The sequence below is a fragment of the Rhagoletis pomonella genome, unplaced genomic scaffold (assembly GCF_013731165.1).
Source record: "Rhagoletis pomonella isolate Grant_MI unplaced genomic scaffold, Rhpom_1.0 Rhpom_scaffold_00011, whole genome shotgun sequence".
NCBI lineage: Eukaryota > Metazoa > Arthropoda > Insecta > Diptera > Tephritidae > Rhagoletis > Rhagoletis pomonella.
In genome coordinates this window covers 28,518,523-28,544,776 of record NW_023458565.1, presented here as the reverse complement: position 1 = coordinate 28,544,776, position 26,254 = coordinate 28,518,523, and the positions used below count along the sequence as shown (strand labels likewise).

Genomic DNA, 26,254 nt, shown 5'->3' with positions numbered 1-26,254 from the left:
CTCTGTACCGATAAAAAGGTTCTAACTTCAAAAAAAAAATATAAAACTTAATGCACATCTATGTAAAAACCCAGTTCTTCAATTTGACTTATCAAATTCGAAATAATGGCGCAGATCTGATTAACTTAATAAAAAAAAACTATTAAAAATATTATCTGCCTAAAGTTTTCCAAAAACTCTATAGCTTGACATTATTATTACAATATTTCATTTAGCTTGTGTATAAGTAAAACCAAATCAATTTTTAAAATAGGTGGCAACCCCTTTAAACGTATTTTCAAACTAAAATCTTTTTAAGTTGAATTTAATTTTTTCAACACATAGCAACTCTCCTAAACACAGTTCAGAAATTAATTATTTTCAAATCCATTTGGATTGATATCCGTCTCCATTTAACTTATTAAATAATTTGAATAAAATTTGTTTAACAGGTGGCAACCCTCTTCTGACACTCTAAAAAAAATCTAAGTGTCCAAACTAAATGTTTCTTAATGCTCGTTCGTTTGATACCTATATTCCAAAATTGCATGTACATAACTTTTGTATCAACTTTCAAAACAGGCGGCAACCCTCTTCAAAATTATTTTCGAACTAAAATCTCCTTAAATATCTTTTGTCTGACATTGTTATAAAATTTTCATGTAACTGATGCATTGAGTTGCATTTTATTTTTTTAATTCGTGGCAACCCTTCTAAACATAGTCCAGAAATAAAGGATTTTAAACCCATTTCCATCGATAACCATGTTTTAAAGATTCATTTAACTGAAGATTTCTTAAAACTCTTTCATCTGACACCCATTTTTAAAATAATTTCATTCGACTTCTCTAATAGGTGGCAACCCTCTTTGAAATAACACTTAAGTTCCCAAATTGATCTTCGAGAGAAAGTTTCTTAGTTAGTTCCCGTTTTGTTCTTTGTCAGACTTGTGTTCTAATTTTGTTCTTTTAAAAATGTTTGGGAAAATTCCACAGGGTTTTGTTGTTATATATTCCCGTTGAGAACGTTCTCGACAGTTTGTTCTCACTTTCGTTCTTATGAAAACATTCCCGAAGGTTTTGTTTACATTTCGGTTTGGGTTTTCAAACGAGAAAGGCCTTTTGTTCTCGGCCCCTGATTACAATCACAATACCACCATTAATCTTAGCCTCAACCTAAATTTGAATCGAAATCTTAATTTAACGACGTAAGTTTTAATCTTAATCGTGCCCAACCACCCCTACCATCTCCACCTTTCTTCTGTAGCTTTTTCGTTACATCGATGTTTGCATTTACTCCCAACCGCAAGCAAATACATAAGTTTCACTTCAAAAATGTTGTCTTTTCGTTGCCCTCTTCTCAGTATTTGTGCGCAAAAGTCAATGAGAATGTAGATAATATTATTCAGTAGTAAAGAAAACGGCATAAGCCATTAAATGGATGTGAGGAACCAATATAGGGACTTTCTGAGAGTAAAGGGGGAAAAAGTTTTTACCGTCACAAGATTTATCGATATCGGTCATTATCATCGTTAAGAAAATAAATGTCAGTAAAACTCGCATGCTCATAACCTATTCTTGTTTTTATAAATGTCTGTAAGAATTATTGTTACTTTGTGTTACTATGCCATAAACAAAAATATTTCGCATTGAAAATTTTAAATTAATAATTTAATTTGGCTACCTTCGAAATTTAATAACTTGTGAGTTTTATAGTGATGGTGCGAAGTTTTGCCAGATTTCGGCATATACATATATAATATATGCAAATATATAACTATACATGAAAACAACTGTATTTATATGCATATGTACATATATATATGTATATATGTGTTTATGTATAATCGAACTTTCTCTATCTTTCGATCTCCTCTGAACACCTTTAACCAACAATTGATCCCATTCCGATTTAGTAACTATTTCTGCCATATGATACAAGTATTAATACAAAGCTGCATAGGCCAAAATGTCACACATCTGAATGCATTTTACATGTCAACAACAATTTACACCTTTTGTGCCTCAATTGTTCAATGAGCGCACTTTTACCAAAAAATCATGCCACATGCTTAAATGATTACCTGCGTGCCGTGGTAGCAGCCGCATATGTCAACAATACATCTTGCCATGTTACATACAAACCTACATAAATTTACAATCGCTATCTTTTTGTGTAAGTTAGTTAATGTGGCCATTGAACATGAAACCGGTTTGCAACCACGCTTTTTCCTCACAGATTATAATTGGCATTTTCGATTGAGAGATCGTGAGCGCTCCTATTACTTAGCATGCACAAGTTTATTACTGTAAATATGTATATACATATGTATATATGTACATATACTTACTATGTAAAATATTTAATATGCACATACATATGTATATAGGCATTGTGTAAAAACCTATATTTACGCTGACGTTAATATTCATTCGGTTATTCAATCATACTCCACTGTTAAACAGCTGTTAAATACTACAATGCTCCAGCTGCTAACCATAATTAACTCTTCTTCTTGTGGACTCTCTTGTGGATTTGCTTTCTTTCTTTAAAACGAAAGAGCTCAAAAGTACATACGGGTGTTGGTGCCGTAATAGCAGCAACACGTAAACTTTTTTTGTATGCTTTTTTTAAGTGCAGAGCCAATACCTACGAGTACCCTCTTACTTTGTATGTATGTATGTAGTACATAAGCATTCGACATTTATATTTTGTATAGTTTACTTTATTGCAAAATTGTTTTTTTTTTCTGTTGTTTTTGTTTTATTTTCTTTATACTTTCATGTTGTATTCGTAGCATCCATACCTTCACGTAACGCTTCCTCTACCATTTTAATCCACCAACCATATTTCTTTTTCCCACATTGCCGGCTCACCTGTTTTTTCGCGCATTGAGTTTATGTCGAACGATTGTTGGATATACATACATATGTACATACTTACACACCTGCAGCTGTCCACAAAATAATAGGAGTGCGATATTTTGACTATGTATTTGTTTTTTGTTTATTATTTTTTTATAAAAGTCTCGTTGGCTATACAACAAACAAATTTCAAACTTTTTAATCAGAATTTTTTCGAACAAATTGTGTAGCCCATTTAATTCTAGTATAATAAGTGCAAGATTCAAGTTGCTAAAAAATCCCGTTGACTATTGAGAATTTTTTTAGTTGAAGGTGTTTCACGTTTTTTCCATACAAAGTATTTTCGACAATTTTATTTTATATGGAGCGAAAAAAAAAATCAAAAAATCAACGAAATTTTTTAGCAGCTTGACACAAAAGTTTTTTTTAAGTCTAACTCATATAATAAGCTGCATATAAATGCGCATTTAAACTTTGTAAAAAATTATAAAAAAATCAACAAATTTTCACCAAAATTTTAAAGTTTTTATACAGAATTTTGAGAAAAATATGTACAAAAATTTCAAAAATTATCTTAGAAAAAAAAACTTGAACTAACTTTCAAATCAAACTCTTTATTCAAAATTGTTTGAAAAATTTGTAAAAAATTAGAAAATATTCAAAAAAGTTGCACCGAAACTTTAAACTTTTTATTCAGAATTCTTAGTAAAATTGTTAACAAAAGTTATGAAAATTCAATAAATTTGTACCTAAATTTCAATTTTATCGTTCAAAATGTTTAGAAAAATTTGTACGAAAATTAGAAAAATTCAACAAATTTTCACCCAAATTTCAAACTTTCTATTCAGAAATATTTTAGGTATGCAGTTTTATAGCCCATTAGTTAGTAGGATAAAGTGCAAATTTCCAGTTGATAATTTAATATTTTTTTTTTGCCACCAGGCTTTTTCGGTTGTTTGAACGCATCTGTATTTTATGAAAACTGGCAATGATTTATGGCATTTGTTTTTGCGAACAGTCTTACGCTTTTTATTCCATAAGAAATTCATGTTTTGAAATAAAATGCACAACCCCGTCAGCTAAAAAAAATTATCAAAAATCAACACATGAAAATTGAATTTATTATTCTAAAATTTAATGGACTATAAAACTGCATACCAAAAATTTAAAAAATTCTAAGCAAATGTTTGAAATTTAGTTGAAAATTTGTTGAATTTTTCAAATTTTTGAATGTAAATGCAGTTTATATATACTTAATAAGTTAGAGTTTTATAAAAAAAAATATTAAACGTTAAAAAACAAAAGAAATTAAGCCAAAACTAGCCTTAGGCGTTTCTATTATTTCTGCCACCAGTGTACGTATGTATGCACGTAGTATGTACGCTTTTATTGGTTATTTTACTTATATTTAACTTTCGCTGGTTAGCAGCTGTTTAGTTCATGCCTGTTATCATAATACATACAACAACATATTTTTTTAGGGCATTGATTCGTTTTTATGCTTGTATTGTGTATTTGATTACAATGCTGCCAAAATTAGGTGATCTTCGTCGAAGAGGTGTTCGGTGTTTCCAAAAAAAAAAAGTAATGCATCTCTCAAACTTTTGCAGAAAAACAGAATTTCAATAGGTTAGTTCTAAAAAACCATTTTTTTTCAGATTTTTCGTAAAATCTGCGAAAATTCGATTACCAAATTAGAATACTTAGCTACATATTAATGTAGCATCCCTGCAGTGAAAAATTATCAGTAGTTAAAGTAATCAACTTGTAGTAAGCTGTTTTGCGAGATTTCCATTTAAACGAAAATTATTTTAAATACACTTTTTCGAATTTAGGACAAATAAAATGTGGATCGAAATTTTATATTATCATTTGGATGTTATGTCTGACGGAATTCGAATATAGGACAAGGAGAATATATGAACAAATAAAAAAAACTGCAATTTTAAATATAAATTAAATATAACCATACTTTCATAAAAAATGTGTGCAAAAATTTTGCAGAAAAATAATTGTGAATATTATATTAGAACAATGTGTATGTAGTAAATCAAATCTAAGTACAAATTAGCTAATTAAAATTTTCAAAGAAATTAAATTTTTTGTTTGTTTCAAAGAAAATAAATATACGATTACATTTTCATTTAAGTAATTTTACGTACGTATTACCCAAGTATTACCGCATTAAATATTGTGAGCTTTAATTTAGCATTCAAAAAAGTAATTACATACGATTTTGTTTTATTCCGACAAGTCGTATATGTATGCTTGTAGTTTTAAGAATGGAACTTTTACTATAAAATACAAATTCAAATATTATTCAATGGAATATTAAAATGTGATTATTTGATTGATTGATAAGCAAGCACCGATTGAATTTGAAATTAATTGACTTCCCGTTATTGCATGTTTTGAATATAAGGAGTAGCTGCTTATAACTAATAAATATTAAATAAGTACACATTTGTAGGCAACAGGTTCTATTATGCGGACGAAAGACAGTCTGAAGCTCGGTGAAAAGTTGTAAAACCTTCGTTTGTAAACAATGGGTTATTAATTTCGGGCCTGTGGACTGTATGTAAACTCTTGCCATGTTGAAATGTTACTGAAGACTATTTGCTTTGGAACCTTTGCTTCAGAAACTAATAAAAATTAGTTTTCGATTTTGTTGACGGTTAATTTTTGGCCCTTAGTTATTTTAGTTTTAAACCTGAAGAAAATTTCGTTTACCTTTCCTTTTAGTTCTTCATTCAAATTTACTTGGTTGGATTCAAAGCATGTCTTTCACAGTTCATTGTAATTATAGGTACATACATTTTTCCGAAAGTGCTAACTTAAAGCTCACAGAGTATCTTTAGGAAGTTGGGAAAATTTCTCAAATATGTTGGTTAGGTTGGAAGCGTCGTGTTTTTACATTTAACCTTTTTTATTTTTTATACCCGAGCGCACTTGTGCACAAGAGTATTATAATTTTGTTCACATAACGGTTGTTTGTAACAGCCAAAGCGAATCGAGATAGATACAGACATATATATACATAAATGATCAGAATGAAAAGAGAAATCGATTAAGCGGTGACTGTCCGTCCGTCCGTTTGTCCGTTTGTCCGTCTGTCCGTCTGTCTGTCCGTGAACACGATAACTCGAGAAAAAGTTGAGATATGTCAACAAAATTTGGTAAGTAGGTTTCCCTTTATCCAAGGTAGGTTGGGATTGAAAATGGGCAGAATCGGACAATAACCACGCCCACCTCCCATAAAACGGTATTTTCGAAATATGCAAAAACTACGATATTTCCGCAAATACTGGATCCGAATTGTTGAAAGTTGGTATGCAAAGTAGAAATTTGGCATAAAATAAGACAGTTATGAAATTTTTGGAAAATGGGCGTGGCCCCGCCAACTTATGATAAAAAGCTGTATCTCTGTTGTCCCTTTACCAATCCCCACCAAACTCGCTGAGAACATTTACTTAGGGCTTGACTAAGAAACCTGTTGAAAAATTTTGAAATCCGACAAGAACCACGCCCACCTCCCATATAACGGTAATTTACAGAAATACGAAAACTGCGATAAATAAGTAACTATTTAATATAATTTACTCAAAATCGATATATGCAATAACCTCTTAGCAGAAAATTATAATTAGGGAAATTTTTGAAAAATGGGCGTGGCACCGCCCACTTATGCCTACATATGTGTATCTCGGTAGCCGGTTTACCAATTTCTACCAAACTCGGCACATTTATCAACCTTGGCGTGAAAAAGTAATATGCTGAAAATTTTTGAAATCGGACTAAAATTACTGCCACTTACCATATAACAGTACATTTCAGAAATACGAAAACTCCGATTTTTTAATAAACTAAGACGCCAACTTACAACAATCACTTAACAAGACACAAGATGATTGATTACTTACTACGTAAGTGTATATTGATAACCGCCTTACCGATTTCCACCAAACTTGGTCCAATTATTTCAATAAATCAGTATATTATCGAAATGTTTGGAAAAATACTCTTGCGCATGCATCATGCAGTTTACTGAAAGGTGAAAAAACGATATTTAATATGTGCGCTTGGTATATAATGTTCGGTTTCGCCCGAACTTATACTTCTTTACTTGCTTAATATTATTATTTTTTAATTCATTTTATTTATATAAATTTTTAGCTAAACAACAAACAGAAAAATGCTTAAGACTTCCTCGTTAGCAGATCTTTCAGTATATCTTTCGAAATACATATATAAAGGAGCTTTCAATATGGTTGCGCGATTTGAAAATTGTCTTACGAAAGACTTGTGTCCTGTCTGTAGTGAGTTGAAAGGCAGTTGCCAGGATTACCCTTTGCCAATTTGTTTGTTAAAAATTCAGTTTTTTTCCAACGCATCACTAACGCTAGTCCGTAAGTAAGTTTCTAGAACCAGCAGTGGTGCTATGTTTCTTTGCACAATTGACTTTGTTTGGCTGTATGCTAATGAATTCCACAATTTATTGACATTCGATGACATTTGATTTTCATTGCTTAAATTTGTTTCACTAAATGAGGGGGCAAAAGTATATTTTAACAGTTAATGAGATGTCAAAAACATGCGTATATGCATATGTGTGTACACATACCTACATATGTGTATGTATAAAAAAAAATCGACTTGATTTTAGTAGACAAATTAGTGCTGTAAATCCAAAATAATAATTAGGCATACAAAAAAAAGTGTGAAATCGAAGAACGATTGAATAAAGTACTACAAATGTAGCAGAACACATAAAATTGCGAAAACCAACGAAATAACAAATTTGAGTTCAAGGCTGGCTGTGAATTTGTAATTCTGTTTTCGTCTTTGTTTTTGTTTTTTTTTTTTCACGATTTGTTTTAGCTCTAGCTTGCCGTGAAAAATTAACGGTGATGGACTGCTGACTATGTATTAACTTGAAGTCAAGCTTGAGCGGAAAAAATTGCAGAAATCATAAATTGATTGCAATATTCCTCGAAGTACATTGAAAAACACACCGTTAGGCAGTAACAACAACAACGTACGGTATTAACAATTGCGCTCTTTCCTAACCGATTATACCAAGCGTCCATTTATGTGCAACGCCAACGAATGCAAGTAAAATGAGTGCATTTTTTGTGGCTGCTACCGGCTACTAAATGGAATGGAACAAAAATGCATAATTGTACACACGCACACATGCAATTTGACCCTCACAACAAAAACCGCCTATGTCAACAATTGTACTCGTCTACATACATATTTCCCGCCATTGCTGTCGCGTGGCCAAAGCCGACTTCAATTGGCGAGGCGTCGTAAACCAGCTTTTACTGAATTTACTGAAACAATGCCAACAATTCACAACAAATGCTTGACGATTGCCATAATTACCAACCGGTCAATTGGCTTACTAACCAAATAGCGGTCTGGGAGCCATTGTCTTACTTTATGTTATTGCGAGTATTGTTGAGTCTCACAACCAGCCAACATTGAGCGTTCGCAGTTGGAGACGTGAGTGAAGTCTTCGCTCGCACGCGCCTGCTGCACATTTTTGATGCATTTGTCAGTTGGCAGTCAGCGCTGGTGGTCAAAAGATAAACAAATACAAAACCAAGCGCAAATGAAAAGCCGCTACATACACTAAGAAAAAAGTAATATAATTTTTTTAAACAGTTGTTTTCGGTTTTCCATGCCATGTTAGTGCTTAAATTTTTTTTTTACGGAAAAAGTGTTTTTTAAATAAATTTGAAACTACATTTTTTTAAACAATTGAAAGAAATTCGATTCGCAGGTTTTCACATCCGGAAACGAATAGAAAACGACTCAATTATCATTCATTTTCTTTTTTTTTAACTTAATGTTCCCTTAATTTTTTTAATTTTTTTATTTTGTAAGAAAATATTTTAATTTTAATTGAGTTTATTTCCTAATGAAATTTTTGTCAAATAAATATTTCCTCACTCAATTTTTGCGTTTTTTGAGTAAACTAGAAAGCAATTATTTTTCCTTCAGAGACAGCTATCAAATTTAGTGAAATTTTTCGAGACTAAAGACGTGAGACAGCTTATTAAATATTAAATAGTTTCAAAATAGATATTTACCACAAAAAGTCTCTGTTAGTGACTAGAGACTGCTTACTGAATACCGGCATTATAGTTTGAAACAAAAACGACATGGTTTTTTTGTTTTCAGTGTACGTCTGCAAGCATGGAGCTGGATGCCGATTGCATAAGAAAATTTTATGACATTCGCATATACCGTATGTTCATATGTTTTGTATGTATGTACACTATATTGTACATATATATGTAGATATGAAGATTTTGCTGTTGATGAAATATTTCATTGTCATCCATTATTGTGGCTGTAGCTGCATTATACTGATTTCATGCGCTCACACAGATGCTATCACTGTTGCTTTTACGCTACCGCGGTCTTTGGCATATTTTTAAACATCAGATGCGTATACGCATTGTGGCACTGAGGTTGTAGGTTCAAATCCCACAGCGGGCAGATACATTTTTTTCTTTTTATATTTTTTTATAGCTTTATAATTTTTTTTTATTACTTAGCTGTGGCCCGTTTTTTGGTAGATTGTATGGTGTTTTTTTACTAAATTTTCTTAGTAATTTAGTTTGGGGGCATTTTCTACATTTAGCTGTTTTTTCCGCTGGCCGTGTTTGATTTTTTTATTTTCTTTAATTTTATTTAATTCTATTTTATTTTGTAATAGAGTACATTGTATTCCCGAGTTCTGTATGAAATTAAAAATAATGATTCTTGTGGTTTTTGCTGTTGAATGAACTATATATATATTTTTAATACGAAAAATTGGGTATGGAAAATATAAAAAAAAAAACGTCAAAACCTCAGGGTTGCATATTTTTGGCGCTGACTGTATGTATAAAATCATATCAAATAAATGAAAAAGAAAATGTTGAGGAAAATATGAATGCCTAACCCTTCTTGTTTGATTTTTGGACTATTTAGTTGTTTTCCAAAAACAATAATTTTAAGGTGAAAAACTATTCTACTACATAGTCGACTAACCGAATAGAAAGATCGTTGAGTTTTAACAAGAGCTCTACTTGTAAGGAGTCCATCAACCTTTAGTTGAAATAACGGCTTTATTTTCGTCAGGACTTGACGAATTATGACATTGTACGTATTCTCTATTTCGTTCCCCGTCATCTTTTTCAGAAATTTTTTCTGTCATTTTTGTCTTGGGTTAATGTTGAGCAGGTTTTCGTTTAATTTCGTTTCAAAAGTGTTCAGTGTGACTTTTACCTGCAGTGGAATTCTGACATTCGCTACGCTAAATTTTTGTCGCAAAAATTCTCCAAATGAGAATTGATTCAATGTGTAATCAGCCAAATCTCGCGGCATGGCGGCATGTAACTAGATGGAATTCCGCAGCCAATTAATTCATTTGATTGAATTGTCAATGATTTTTTCGCATAATTCGGGCTGTATATCATTCACTACGCGTATGATTTCGTTCATCAGCTCTGGAACCGTCGACCATACTCGTGACTCCTTGTGGGTGCATAGTTTTTTTTCTTGAATGACATCTGGATTTTTAGTGCCTCAAATGCGACATTTTGCTTGTTAGCGTATCCGATTAGGTCCCCTTTCAGACACATCAAGTCTTGCTTTCAAGTCTGCTCATTCGTGGGCGAAGGAGGTGAGAAGAGAGGGGAAGAGTACAGATACCTCCGTACCGTCAATTCGTTTCAAGTTTTCTTGTCTCTTTTGATCTTTTCGTTGCTTCCCATTTAAAGACCAAGGACCAGCGTTGCCAGGTTGATGTTTTTAACGTCATTTGGACGTTTTTTTTACCCTGTTGATGTTTGGACGTTTTTTGTGTAAAAAATGACGTTTTTTAACTTTCCAGTAATTTTTCTTTGTTACTAAATCTTATAAGTAGAACTTATTTTGAATTATTTTCTTAATAAATCTTTACAATCTTTGTGTTTTGCTGCAGCTGCTTCAAAAGATGTTTTCTAGATTCTTGGACTAAGGATCCCGTGTTCAAAGGCTGGTTGTTTAAACACTTGAGGTTACGAGGCTTGTTGAAATGTTTGCAATTGCAAATTAAAAGCCAATTCAGGAGAAGCCGATCTATTGCAGCAGGCACGCTCGCAAAAGCATCAAAAAAGCTGTGCAGCATAAAACGTCAGAAAAACTTTTTTAAGACTTCATTGAAAATGTAATGAACACAAAAAAGACTCAAATATTAGGTCAGTTCAATAACTTTTCCAGTAAGTACTTGAAGCGAGAGCGTAAAAGAAAAATATAGAGTAAAATTGAGAGCAAGAGAAAATTTTCAGAAAAAGTTATTGAACGCAAAACTAGTAAAAACTTGCAACTTAAGCCATTTTGACACTTTCTGACGGTTAAGTTTTGGCGCGCAATTTTCTTTTTAATTGGGAATAGTTCCCATCGTCATAAAAATAAAAAAATATACAATAGGTTAAATTTTTCATCCATATCTTCATTTCACTAATTATGTTTCATCAAATCATACTCTTTTTGACTCCTGCAAATTCCTGCTAGTAAAATTTTCACTTGCAAGAATTTGCAGCTCTCTCGGGTTGTTACGCTCTCGAATTCGCTTCCTCTTGCAAATATTTTGGGTTATTGAATGCATTCCCAATAAAAACTTGCAAGTACTAGCAACAATTCGTAAAAATTTTTTGATATTGAATGGACCTATTGCTAATTTAGCATTTTCGAAAAATGTCTACAAGAAAACAAAATTTTAAAATCAACGCGACTATTTAGCCCCTTTAAACTTGCACATTATTGCCCTGAAATAAAAAATGAAAAGTTGAAAATCTAGCTGAAAATTTGCAGATTGTTTATAATTTTTGAACAATTTTTGTGGATTTATATTTTGTGTGTTAGTGAGCTTGGCTTTTATGGAAAAATAATAAACATTAAATAAACGAAAGAGAAACAGCCAAAATCGATCAAAATATTGATGACTTAGGCACTCGGCACATTATGCGCCTAATCAAAGTAGAGTAATCGTTTCGTCATGCTGAAACGAATGCATGACGACTCGACTTCTGTACACTTACACGCCGTGCATAAGTCACCAGCTAATAAACACTTTCTACACATAACAAATTTTCTGGCCATTCTTTCGCAACCACGCACTTCCGCAAATATTTCTGCTCCGAAATATTGCATAAACGCTTGTGGTTTAATACAATTTGCACGAATTTTACTACGAAATCATTCATTTTCAATTATTTTCTATTGAATTGACAAATAAATTTTGTTTCCAACACAAAAAAGTAAACCAATGATGATTTCAAAACTGCAAGCGCCTAACAATGTTGGGCGCTTCGATTCATGAAGCTTTTATGATTAGGCGAAAACACAATTTTGAATCGTAATGTACAGAGCTTCATTGAAATACATGTGTTCCGCGTAAAAGCTTTATACTTTAGTATGCCGAAACGATTACACTACTATGATTAGGAGCTTAATGTGCGGAGTGCCTTAATCAGCTGATCACAAGTGTATGTATAAAATGACTTTTATATTAACGACCAGTTTACAATGAATTTTAAATGTGCTCTGTCGAAATGAAATTTTAATATACATTACGTACATATCGAGCCCTAACCGCCAAAATAAAGTAAGCGACAAAATTTTCTTTTTGATGCAGAAATGCATCTAAATGATCTAGGAATATCTCTGCATCAAAAAGAAAATTTTGAAAAAAATGTCGCTTACGTTATTTTGGCGGTTAGGGCTCGATATGCACCTTCGTATACAATAAAAGTTTAATAAGAACAATTTTTTGTACATTAAATTGAAAAAGACGTTTTTGGGTAGGAAATGACGTTTTTTCAGAATTCAGGACTTGAATTGAATTAAAGTTGACTCGTGTGGAAGCAAATAGAAAACACAAAAGAGAATGCGAAAAAAATTGCTTTCAAGACTTGACTCGTCTGAAAGAGGACTAGGTGAAAAAATGTGCTTCATCACTCTTTATGTAATGCACTTCTTGCAGAACGTACATTTTCAATAAAACGTTTGGATCACTTTTACGGGTTGTTCAACTGAGTATCGCTCCATGACTAAGTTTGTCAAAGCCTTTAGTACCAGTACCAACTGTCTGAAAAAGTAGCACTAACGTTTCACAATTTTTTTATGCAATAATTTATAAAATTTTATTTAAATAGAAAATTCCGGTAACAAAATCTGTACAAATTAGAGCTGTCAAACTATCGACGATACTATCGATAGTATCGATAGTCTGGTCACTTGAAATAACTATCGATAGTTTTAGTACTATCGCCACTATCGTTTCATTGATAGCGTATTCTCTTTCCTAGCGCTTTTGACATTTGCACGTATTGGTTCAACAAAACATTGCAGCATTATTTCATGAACGAACGAATAAAATAAAGATCACCCAGGACGTTGTGCGAGAGAAAAGTATGTTTTTCACAGTGACGTCATTTTTTCGCCACGGAATGAAACCATGTGTGTGAGAGAAACAACCGATTAAAAATGACGTTATCAACTATTATTTTTTTCTCAAATGCAATTTTAAATACGCGGTTGCCGCACTGGGTGATCAGTTTAGTTGGTTCATGGCATTAGTTGCGTTCCTTATCTCCCAGAAATAGCCAGAAAAAGTCCGAAGTAGTCAGATTTAGTCCAAAAAGCGTTCCTTAACTCTAAAATAACAGCAAAAATGAGAGAGCAACACTCAGTGAGAATGACTCTCTTCAGTCCGAAGTAGTCAGATTTAGTCAGAAGAATTTTTGCTGGCAAAATCTTGAAAAGTGTCAAACTCAACTGAATTTAAATTAACGGAAATTAAATAATACGCGAAAAGTGAGAATAATGTAAAAAGTAAAAAAATTAATTGAAATTGGAAGGAAGCAAAAAAATAATTGATATAGCAAGTGCCAATATTGTGCTTGTGCTTGAGTGAATGTGTTTTGTACATACATTTCTATTCTTGTTTGACGTTAGTTTTGTTGTTGCCATTCTTTGGACTAAAAATTTGGATTTTGCGTTCATTAACTTTTTCCTGTTATTCTCTTTTAGTGAGTGCATTTTGCTTACGCTCTGACATTTTGACACTTTTCAGATTTTAGTCAAAAAAGATAAGGAATGAACGTATTATTTCTAAAAGCGCAATTTTTTATTTTAAGCGGGGGAATAGCAGAGGTTACATTGCCGTCTTAAGAGCGTGTCAGACCGGGCGATGCAGTATATTTCAAAAGACTGTCAGATTGAGAAATTTCAGAAAGCAGTTGCATGAGCAGTGGCACCTTGCATGTATGTATGTAAAGTGTCTTTCGCTCCTTGACTGTTTACACGGCGAATGAATTTCTAGCAATATTTCTCAATACTAAAATGCAACCGTGAGCCGCTAAAATAAACAAATTTATAAAAACAAGATAACGAAAAATAAATGGATTTAGAAAAACATATGAAATGGGTCGATACTATCGATAGTATCGATAGTCACCCTTAAGACTATCGTAAAACATCGATGGACTTGACTATCGATAGTTTGACAGCTCTAGTACAAATGTTTGTTTGTATTACTAATAGGGCAGATCGCTTCACCCAAACTCTACGACTCGAAAAGTAGTGAGCGCATGAGTTCGAAGGGACGACCTGTGCCCACTCAAAAATTGGCGCTTCATAGAGCCAAAACACTGCAAAAGAGCAATGCCCCAACTCTACTGCCTAGAAGCACATCAACCAAGCAGTTAGCAAGGTTGGACGGTTTTCCTTACTGTTAGTTTTAGGCACAAAGCACTAACAGCAATGACTGAGCTACTTAACCGGCATTTTTTATAAACGTGTTGAGAATCAGAGGGTTGCTGTTAGTCGCGTGCAAATATAAGTGAAAGAATGTGAAAAAGAATGAATAAATACCCAGCAGCAAATGAAACTGGTTAATAATTATATAGGGAGCCAGGCGGAAAAATATCGGTACTGGTTCCTGAATCAATGTTTCTCTGCAAATCTTGGGACCAGGGACAGTTTATTTTATTAAAAAAAAAAACTGTGTAAACTAAAATGGTTTTCTTGATTCTTCGTATGTTCGGAACTTTTCGGTTTTTTTTCGAGGCTTTTCGGAAGCTTACCTTTTTTTCGGTACTCTTAGGAAGCTCCAAAAGTACATATGTAAGTATCTTATCTTTGCTTTTTATAAACCGTAGAGAAATTGGTGCTCAAAAAATTAATAATTATAGGCAAAAAGTAATCGGTATTTCATGCTCTGTACAATCTGTTGGGAAATCACAACACCAGGTGGTCTTCTCATCTTATCAGCATTCGCATTCTCAATACGAGAATCTTAGACGACACCTCCAACTACTAAAACGCACGTTCCAATTGGCTCGCATCCGTTTAAAGTGGATCAGATGCAGTTCCGAAACTGTTTTGTGAAACGAATGCTTTTGGCAGACTATCTCTAAATTTTGCTACTGGGTATGCATGAGCTTGCGAGGGCTTTGCGAAAGGAGGTTGTATACAGCAAAAGCTTTTCACTGTAGACGATAATATTCACGTGCGTGTGTGTGTGTTTTATAAGTTTAATGCTGGGTTGAGGATACCACATACATACATATATATGTAGAAATGTGTAAAATGTAGGAAAGTGTATGCATTGTCGCTTTTTTTTACAGCATATTTGTTGTACTTATATATTTGTGCGCGTGTTTGTATGTACATTTGTGTGGAATTCACAAGCAGTTTTACTTACGTACCTAGATATTCTTCATTCGTTCTCACTTTTCAAATTATTTAATTTACAGTCTGACGTCACATTGTTTTCATTTATGGCTACGATTTATTTTATGGAGAAAACAACTAGGTAAATTACTTGTTTCAAGTAATTCTTCAACTACGCTTTATTAAGATCACTCACTAGCTCATCAAAAACTGGTTCGCATAGCTGATAATTAAGGTATTACGAGTAGAGTATAAAATTTTCTACAATCCAGAAGTCATTAAGTAGTACATAGTTGCAATTAAATTCGTTTGGCTTGGCATTAAGCAGTCGTATTCATGTACCCTTGTGGTCAGCTGATTAAGTCAAGTGATATTTTGCCTAGTTTTGGCTATTTTTCTTTTGTTTATTTAATGTTTATATTTTTTTTATAAAAGTGTAGCACTTTACCTAACCAGCGCCACATTAATCCACATTTCAAACTTCGTACACAAATTGTGAAAATTTAACAAAACATTTCCACCCGATAATTTTCAACTTTTTATTCAGAATTTTAAGAAACATTTGGGTATGCAGTTTTGTAGCTCATTAAATTTTAGTTCGTTAAAGTCGCGTTGATTTTTAATATTTTTTCATTTAAATAAAAATATAGAAGTTTACAATTTTTGTGTGCAAATTTTAAAGTTGGTGGAATTTTCATAATATTTGTACGTTGTTGTATTAAACAAACAAAAGAAAAATAGCCAAAACTAGTCAATATGTCACCTGACTTAATCAGCTGACCACAAGTGTATGTTTGTACATTAGTGTGTTCCTAAAATACACAGAAAAATTTACTTTTAAGAAGTTTCTTGCTGCCAAAAGTTTTGAAAATGGAAAATAAAGAAACCCGCATTCGCGTCGCGAATACATATGTATTTATTTTCGTAGAATTGCTATAAAACCGTTTAAAATAGACACCTTAATCGAATAAAAACATATCCCTTCAGAAATCTTTCAACAATATAATTATGATGCAAATTCATCTATAAAACTTTTACATTTATGTATTTTAAACGAATTTATAGCAATTCTACCAAAAAATATATTTTCCCCATATGAAATTAATGGAAAACTTCAAAGCTCCAGCGCACAGTGTTTCCAAACTGGCATTTATTTTTCATAATTCACTGCAGCGTTCATTTTTCACAATTTTTTTTTTTTTTTGAGGGCTTATAAAATTTGCAAGAGACCTGTTGAGCATAATTTTTGAATGTTCATTTCCTTGTATTAAATTGTTTAGTGCAAAGTGCAGAAATCGATTATCCTGTTTCATAGTAAAAACTTGTTGAAAACAATTGTAGGGTTTCTCCAAAGAAGCTACAAAATATCACAAAAAATTGAATTGTTAAAAAAAATCACAAAATTTTATTTTTTTCAGTTCTTAGAAAAATTCTGGACATGCAGTTTAATATATCATGAAATTTTATATTAATAAAGAACAAGTTTTAAGTGGCTCTGAGTGCGCGTTGATTCAAAAATCGAGCCAAAAATAGAATAAGTCAAATTGGTTGAAAAATGAAGGGTGCAGATTATGAACATTAGATTCCAGTTTGAACCACTGTGCGGTGGCACTGTTAAATGTTAACCGATTTCAAAAAAAAATAAAATTTGGGGTGTGGTGGTAAAAAATTTTTGGACCACCTTAACGCACGTATGTTTATATATCTATACATATATATATACAGTATTGGACATATCTATAGCACCCCCCTTTTCAAAGCGATATTGTTTGCCACTGATGTTTAGTTATTTGTTTTTAAGAATTTTCAATTAAAATACAGTTCATTCTCTAACAAAACCCATATAAACCCATGTTTTAAACTTTTTAAAAGACCGCAAAAAAGCGCAACAAATTTTCTCCCAAATTTCAAACTTTTTTCTCAGAAGCGGTAGAATTTTTTTCAGTACACAGTTTTATAGCGCATTCAATTTTAGTCCAATAATGTGCAAGTTTCAAGTCGCTAAAGATTACCGTTGATTTTTTAGAATTTTTTTTTTCTCATTTGCTTCCATATAACGACTAAACACAATTTATTTTTATATGGCAGAAACCCACAACATCCTCGGCGAAAAAAATTCTAAAAAATCAACGGTAATTTTTAGCCACTTGAAACTTGCACATTATTAGACTAAAATTGAATGGGCTATAATATAAAACTGTGTATTCAAAAAAATTGTACCGCTTCTGAGAAAAACGTTTGAAATTTGGGTGAAAATTTGTTGCACTTTTTTGCGGTCTTTTAAAAAGTTTTAAACTTGAGTTTATGTGAGTTTTGTGAGAGATTGAACTGTATTTTAATTGAAATTTCTTAAAAATAAATAAATAAACATGAGTGGCAAACAATATGACTTTGAAATGGGGGTGCTATTGTATTGGCCAATACTGTATGTGCATTTCAATAAATGTACATACATACTTAAAGTTTTCTATCTTAGTGGCAGCATCTCATTTGATTGTACAAATTCTTTTGACACAGTATATGGTAATAAAGTTCATAACGCACAGAATTAATCTGCGTCTTCATATTTTTTAAACGAATTCGTTTATTACCTTACTGCTGTACGTACAGTGGTTGCCATATCATATGCAACTGGAACGATATTTATAAAAAGCTGAAAAGTATTTACATATGTATGTACCAGTTTTTAGGGTAAAAAATTTCATTTTTTTTTTTTATTTAATACTTTACATCTTCCCTATTATGTGAATGCCTAAAAATGATTATAAAATTCAAATTAAAAATGACAACTGCATGCAGAAAAACCCAAAGGATGCAATTTATGGTATTTAGATGTTAAAGAAACTCGAAAATGTCGCTTTCCATGCGGCACTCCAACTTCTAAAGTATTCTCCAGAATTGATGAAATATTCGCGGCTCATTCTTTGGTTTAAAATTTCCCAGATGTAGGTTTTCAAACACGGTGAAATCTGGTATTTTGGGCGGCCAATGTCTTGGTTACCTCAGGTCGTTATAGTATTGTTTAACCCAGGAGCTGGTATCACTTCTTCGACGAGAGGAAGCATAAGCTTACAAAAGGTCTTTGCAAATTCATTTTGCAATAGGTTCTAAGCAACGAGTAGTAGTACTGCCAAACATCGTGTTCCCTCCATCATGTTAGAAAGTCCTTATGAAGTAGTGCCTTAAAGGTCCTCCGAAAAAATAGCTGCTACCATTATCGCTGCCAAAAATGTTACATTTAGACTGGTCTTAAAATTAAGCACTTAATTTTTCTCTTTTAATTGCCCCTTATTGATTGGACTAGGAAGTTAAGGATTTTTTAGCTGAGTGACAGGCGCCAGCTTCTAATTTTCGTAGAGTGGTAGCTGAAGCTCTTTGATAATGCCTTTTGCAGGGGTATACGCCTTTTTTTATTTCTTCTTACAAGATCTATGCGATGCTTTACTGAAAGTGAAGGAAATTATTCTACCGGAATTCCCTATTATGGCATTCGTTAGGAATTATTATTAAAACAAAATGTTTTCGCACTTTAGATCCCTCGGTGCCGTGAACCAATAAGGAAGGATTTTATTTTATTGAAACGATAACCTAAATTGTGTACTAAACGCAACAACTTTCTGCGAAGTGGTTAAATTGTTTGCTAGTTTTAAAAAATATAAAAAACATGCTTAAAAGCGACAGTTATTTCACTCGAAAACCACGAAAACGCTCCATTTATTTTGAATATTCAAAGCCAATGAGCCGGCTCAATATCCAGTTTCTCAATATGGGGTTTTAAAAAGGTATGTATGTATATGTAAATGTATTTTCAAATCACAAGTACGCGTAGGAGAATTACATATGTATGTATGTAGTTAAATTTATTTTTGCAGAATCAGGGCACTTAGGCCCAATTTCAGATGCCCTATTTAAGTAGAGATTGCTAATTAACTTCAAAAATTCATTTCCAAATCATACATTTAATCTGCACTTAAATTGCCAATATTGGCTATTTAAATATGAGATATGCAACCCTGTGTTTGTACCAAACCACCAAGATTGATAGATAAGTTGTTTTATCAATCTTGACAAAGAACAATCAGTTGTTCAGTACAAACAAACAAATGCAACAACAGTTTCAAAGAGCAAGCAACAGTGTTGCCAATTGTTTGGCCAACGAAAGTTAAATGACAATTAAATAGCAATCCAAAATTAAATTTAAGTAAGTGCCGTTTAAATATTAATTTGAAATTGGCCCTTAGTCTTTGATCTTATGTGCTTATTTTTCTTCCATAATGTTTAGAATAGAGCTGCGCTTCGAAGAATTTCTTTTTGTATTTTTATTCAAGTACTGAATATCGATTAGATATCTTGGAATTTCAAATTTCTAGCATAACAAATATTCTTTTTTAAAAATTGTCATCTTTGTCACTTTTAAAAGGTACTATGAATATCCATTCGTACTTATGTTTCTACTTATACTTAAGTTTGTGCTTATGTAGGTATTGTACACATGTATGTACATATGTATGCATACTTAGAAATGCAAGTAAGTAAATGACTAAGTTAAAAGCATTTCATTGCTAAGCTTACGTTGATTCTCAAGTTTATTACAAATAGTATTGACCTTCTTCTTTACTAAAGTTCAGCTCCTTACTTGATTTCTGCCGTACGTTGAATGGATAATGGTGTTTATTTAACTATGTGAAAATATTGAAGCTTTGCAATATGCCTCTCATTAAAAGGTCACTGAATGTTGTTAAATGAACGCATATATCTATACTAAGCCATGTACAGATGTAAATACCTCCATATGTATGAACAAAAGTTGAATGTTTGAACTGCATGCATGTAACTTAAGTTAATAGCATTTTGATGCATATTCTCTTTGAACTTTTGTTAAAAATTAAGAGACAAAAAACTTTCTGTGATTCAAAAATTAAATTAGTTAGTGATGAAGGCCATATTCTTTATTGATATTAAGATATTTTCATATATAGTATAGTAATGCCAATAAAAAAACTTAACTATAAGTAAACAGCTTATTTCAGTATCTGTCGGAATAGGTCAAAGACCTAAACAGTGCTTGAATAATAACTTAAGTTAAACTGATAACCTCATTTATACTTTGTCGACAATAATAGAATTTAAATCTTCCTGAAAATAAATAAATTGCACAAATCAAATGTCATAAAATCGACACAGATTAGGCGATTTGTCATGGCGCGATATTTGCAATATTTTTAATCGTTAAAAGATTACGACCTAGTCATAAATGCAATTATTAATTCATAATAAAATGATTAACACAGCGGTTATCTGTGCTAACCACACCGCCGCACAGTGTTTCGACTATAGGAAGGTGGGTGGAAAAAAGTCATGGCGATAAGAAAAAAAACCTGTTCATCGTTGAAAGGGAAAAGTAAAAGTCGTAAATACAAAATTGCACCTTCAATTACTCACCCACTCACTTTACGAACGGTACATTTACAAAAAAAAAAAACAATAGATTCGGCACAATATCAACTAACTAATCAGTTTAGTTGCGTTTGGCTTTGTAAACCGTTCAATAGCAAGTGTTATTATTTTTTTGCAATTCTATACTTAAGTGTTATCTATGGCCTTTTCACATGAAGGTATTTATTATTCTTTTGTATTTTCCATTGAAAAATTTACATGGAAATAAATCTGCTTTCGATGATTAGTAAAAAAAAATGTAAACATCGGTTCGTCAGGTCTTGAAATTAGATGCATGTTCTAGAGAATTTCACGCAGCTTCGGAATATATAATTCGATCTATTCGCCCGGCTTTGCGAATTTATATATTTTTCGATTTTCTTAATTTCGCGAGTTTTTCGAACAATGGAAAAATTACCCGAAAAATTTGAAGAAATTATTGGAGCGTATTCTTGTTTTCGCACGAATCGAAAATCATGACATTTTCCTATAATTCTCTACAAAAAAATTTAAAATATAATACAATAAATAAATTAAAATATTATTATACAATAAATAAATTTAAAATATAATATAATATTTACAGCTACATATATAATTTTTAAATATGTATAAGCTTCGTGTTTCTGAGTGGAAAGCAGAAAACCAAAATTCACCGAAGTTCCATCACATGGTTGGTTGGTTGGTTGGACCCATATTTTTTGCGAGCCAAGTTTCAGCGAAATCGGTTCACGTTTTCTATTTTTGTTCAAGCGATATGTACGGAGTTGCAACACTGTGCGGCGTGGTGCTGGAAAAATACATATTCTTATTAATACATACTCATGTACACATTGTATGGACAGATGTGCATATCTGCGAATGAGCTGTTTTTTTTGATAAGGCCGATCAATGGGGTGGTAAAGTACTAATAATTTCGTGATTCCAGTTTATAAAAAAACTGATAAGAAATTAGTAAATTTACGGTCTATGATTATTTTATGACTATTTAATAAAAAAAACTCAGGCATTTTTGTTTATAGCAGACTAATATATACGATTTTAACACTTTTAAGTGTCACATACCCTTTATCGCAAAGTTTGTAGAACTCGTCTGAATGTACAATGTATGCACATTTAGCTTTATATAAATACATATGTACATACATTATGCATATGACTTTTTTTTAATTTAAATATACCTATGAGAAGAATGTTGCAAAAAAGACCAAAAAAACGTACGTTTCTGTTAAAATTTGTTTTTTTTTTGTTTTTCATCATATGTTTACCTATATTTATTTAATTTTATAAAAAAGTGACATGCCTAATGTACATATGTACATATGTACGAGCGCTTAATGAGAATTCAATTATTTTTAAGGCTTTATATCGATGGCTGAGTGGAAGATCGACCTATCTCGGCAGCCAGTTCGAAAACGCTCTATCTCAAAAAACTTTTCAAGAACGCCCTATTTCAGAATTTAATTTAAAAACACTCTATCTCAAAATTCGGTTCAAAAACGCCCTATCTCACTTCAAAATGTATTGAAAATATGCTGATATAGGGCGTTTTTGAATCGGCAGCTGAGATAGGGCGTGTTTGAAACGAATTCTGAAATAGGGCGTTCTTGAAAAGTTTTTTGAGATAGAGCGTTTTCGAACTGGCCGCCGAGATATGTCGATCTTCCACTCAGCCATCGATATGTAATATATACTCGTTAATTTAGATAATGGCTAGCATTGCTGACAACTCAATGAGGTTTCGAATTTACGGGCCGTGAACAAAATTTATTTTCATACGGAAGAAAACGGACGATACCGTCAAAAATCAACTGCTACTCAAACAGCTACTTAAAACTTGCATTTTTTTATGTTGCAATTGAAAGGGTTACAACAAAGCTTCATGCTCAAAAAATTCTAAAAAAAAAATTATTAAAAAGTTTGAAATTTGATGGCCGCAATTTTTTGAATTTTCGAGAATCTTGTAAAAGTTAGCAACATTGGTTTATATAGTTTTGTTATACCTATATTTTAAATAAAAGTTAACGAAAAAGATTTATAATGGAAAACATTTTGAATATTGTGAAAAAACTGAACAACAAATACTTCTGTGAGTAGAAAATCAAACAAAGTAACTATGTATTTATCGAGTCAGAAGAACTGAAGGCCTTTTACGAGTACAATTTGCTCTACCATAAAATATGAAAACCACGGGTTTTTGATTGATAGCTTAAGCGACTAATGCCCATAGTTATTGTGTGCCTAATAACATGCTTACATTTGTTCAATATTCACAGGTGTTGACCACTTGATAAACGACGTCTAAACTTAAAAGGAAATTGACATACTGTTTCCAAAGCAACTTGGCTGCTGTAAAAAATCGAATAAGTTTGTTTACATATTGCCTTTTGATACTCGTTCTCAGTTTGTTGAAATCATTTATTCATATAAACACCCCTTAAACGCTAACTAATAACAGAGATACACTGAACTTAGCCCTTAATAAATGTACAAAATTCTACTTAGTTAACACCACTGCTGTTAAACTGTTATGGGTCTTGTTTTTAATAACTCTAATTATTTGTAATAAATTTCATTCGTTAACCTGATCAAAATATAGATTTTCTGTAATTAAGAGATCCCACTTATAAGGTTGACACACGGGCTCGCTTATTTGCATAGACAGCCTTTATTTGTTTTAACTCGTGCATTTTCCTCCTTAAAATGCGCATAAGCAGCCGACAAATGCACGCAATTTTTGCGAATAAACTCGGATCCGGGGAATTTTCGATGACAACACTGGTAAAAACAGCCAGTCTTTTGTACAAGTAAGCAAACAGAGCAGGCAACTTTTGCGTCCGCGGTAGCCGAGTGGGGAAAGTTGCGTGCTACAAGCCTGTAGCTGCCAGGTTCGATCCTCTGTTGGAGCGATTGCCAAAGAATTTTTTTTTTATTTGCTTTATTTTTTTTAATCTATATATTTAATTTTACTTTACCTATTTTATTTTCATTTGCTTTATTTTATATCACATTTTTTAATATACTATTAGTTAATTAAAATTTTTACAGTTGAATTTTATTAAGAAGTCAACAACAAATAACTGAAAGCAACGTTAAAAAAAGTATAGAACTTATAAAAAAATGAATAAAAACGAAATAAGTGAAAATTCTACTGGCCGTGGGACTCGAACCCACACTCAAAAAAAAGAATCACTATTGGTTTAATACACGTTGCGTTAAAATGAAACTTTAAACAGTATCATTTTTCGGTAGCAATATAACCATTAATAATGTAAAAAGTGTATTGAAAAATATTAGATTTGTATTTTGGTTATTAATTTGATGAAGAAAAGCACAAGTTTTTACAAGTTTTTTAACAATATCAAATTGAGACCAGTATATTCTTTTTGGTTATTTTGGTTTCAACATAACAACAAAAAAATTTTCAATATAACAACGAAAACTATCATTTAAATAAGATGATTAATGAGGAAAAATAGATACTCGAAAGTTTCACGTTGATCCGTACTATTATTGCCGTCTATAAGGCAAGCATGCCCGTCTGTCTTGCGTTTGAACACACTTTCAACTGTTTAAAGATTTTAAAAACGAAGTTTGTATGCATATGTTTATATGTACCTATGTAGTATGTGTGATTGCAAATATGCTTCAGTGAAAAATTATCTATTAATAAAAATTAAGCACTTGTAGTTGGCTTTTTTTGCGGGATTTCGGTAAATACCTCACTTTTAATTAGCTATGACAAAACCAACTTAAAGTGAGTTATAAAGTCATGCAGATCTAATTGGGAGTTTCTTTCTTTAAACAAGTTTATATTTAAATAAACCAAAAAAATATTTAAAACACAAAAAAATCAGTAGAATCACGAAACTAGAGGCCAAATATGGTAAAACTGCGTTCTTTTCTGTCTGACGTCAGGATTTTTTTAAACTACCTTAAAATTTCAAGGATATGATTAATTAAAAAAATCACTTAAAAATATCAGAGTAATGTAGGATAAACAAGTAAGAAAGTCTAAGTTCGGGCGGAGCCGAACATTAAATACCCGGCGCAATTATTAAATATATGTTTTCCACCTTTCCGAAAGCTACCGCTACACGATAAGCCGGGGTGTATAAATTTTAAGTAAATTAGCGTCCTTAAATTTCGAAATATTGCAGTTTCAAGCATTTCTGAAATATACCGTTATATGAAAAGCGGTCGTAATTTTAGTCCGATTTCAATAATTTTCAACGCTTTGCTTTTATGTGGCAAGCACAATAACCATACCGAGTTTGGTTCAAATTGCTAGAACGGTTAGCGAGATACATATATGTGATCAAAAGTGGGCGGTGCCACGCCCATTTTCCAAAATTGTATCATAAGCGTATTTCTTGGTAAAAAATTGTTGCAACCATCAATTTTGAATAAATTAGCTTTAATATTTACTGATTTATCGAGGATTTCGTATTTTTCTAAATTACCGTTATATGGGATGTGGGCGTAGTTATTGTCCGATTTTAAAAATTTTCGGCGATTTGGTATGTTGTAGCAGGACCAACAACTGTGCCAAGTTTGGAAGAAATTGGTGCAGCGGTTACCAAGATATACACATGTAACCATAAGTAGGCGTGGCTACGCCCATTTGCCAAAATTTTTTAATATTCTTATTTTTCGTCTAAAACTCATTGTAAATATCAATTTTGAGTGAATTATCTTTAGTAGTTACTAAAATATCGCACTTTTCGTATTTCTGAAAATTACCGTTATATGGGAGGTAGGCGTGGTTATTGTTCGATTTCGCCCATTTTCAATACCATCCGTCCTATGCCCAAAAGAAGTCCACGTACCAAGTTTCGTTACGATATCTCAATTTTTACTCGAGTTATCGTGTGCACAGACGGACAGACGGACGGACGGACGGACGGACAGACAGTCACCGCTTAATCGATTTCTCTTTTCATTCTGATCATTTATGTATACATTTGTCTATATCTATCTCGATTCGTTTTGCCTGTTACAAACAACCGTTATGTGAACAAAGTTATAATACCCTTGTGCACAAGTGCGCTCGGGTATAAAAATATGGTTATCAAATAAATGCGAATTTTTTTAGAATTGGACCAAATCAATTTTCCAAGGACATTTTCAATTTTTCAACTGAAGTTTGGAGTGCAGTTTCTTATAAACGCGACGTAGATTATCTTCAAAATGTGATAAAATTTTTTACTAAATTCGCGGTATTTTTTACTCAATATCTCGGAAACTAAACTATTAACTCA

General features: G+C 32.1%; 1 protein-coding gene and 1 non-coding gene across 2 annotated transcripts in view; one reads left to right on the top strand and one right to left on the bottom strand.

The window, feature by feature from the left end:
• LOC118746919 (elongation of very long chain fatty acids protein 6) overlaps nt 1–26,254 on the top strand; it is a 64,932-nt gene that overhangs the window by 28,457 nt on the left and 10,221 nt on the right. The gene's annotated exons all lie outside the window — the stretch shown is intronic.
• LOC118747375 lies at nt 14,425–14,630 on the bottom strand. Its single transcript, XR_004993952.1, has one exon. It is a non-coding gene; the product is annotated as a U12 minor spliceosomal RNA (small nuclear RNA).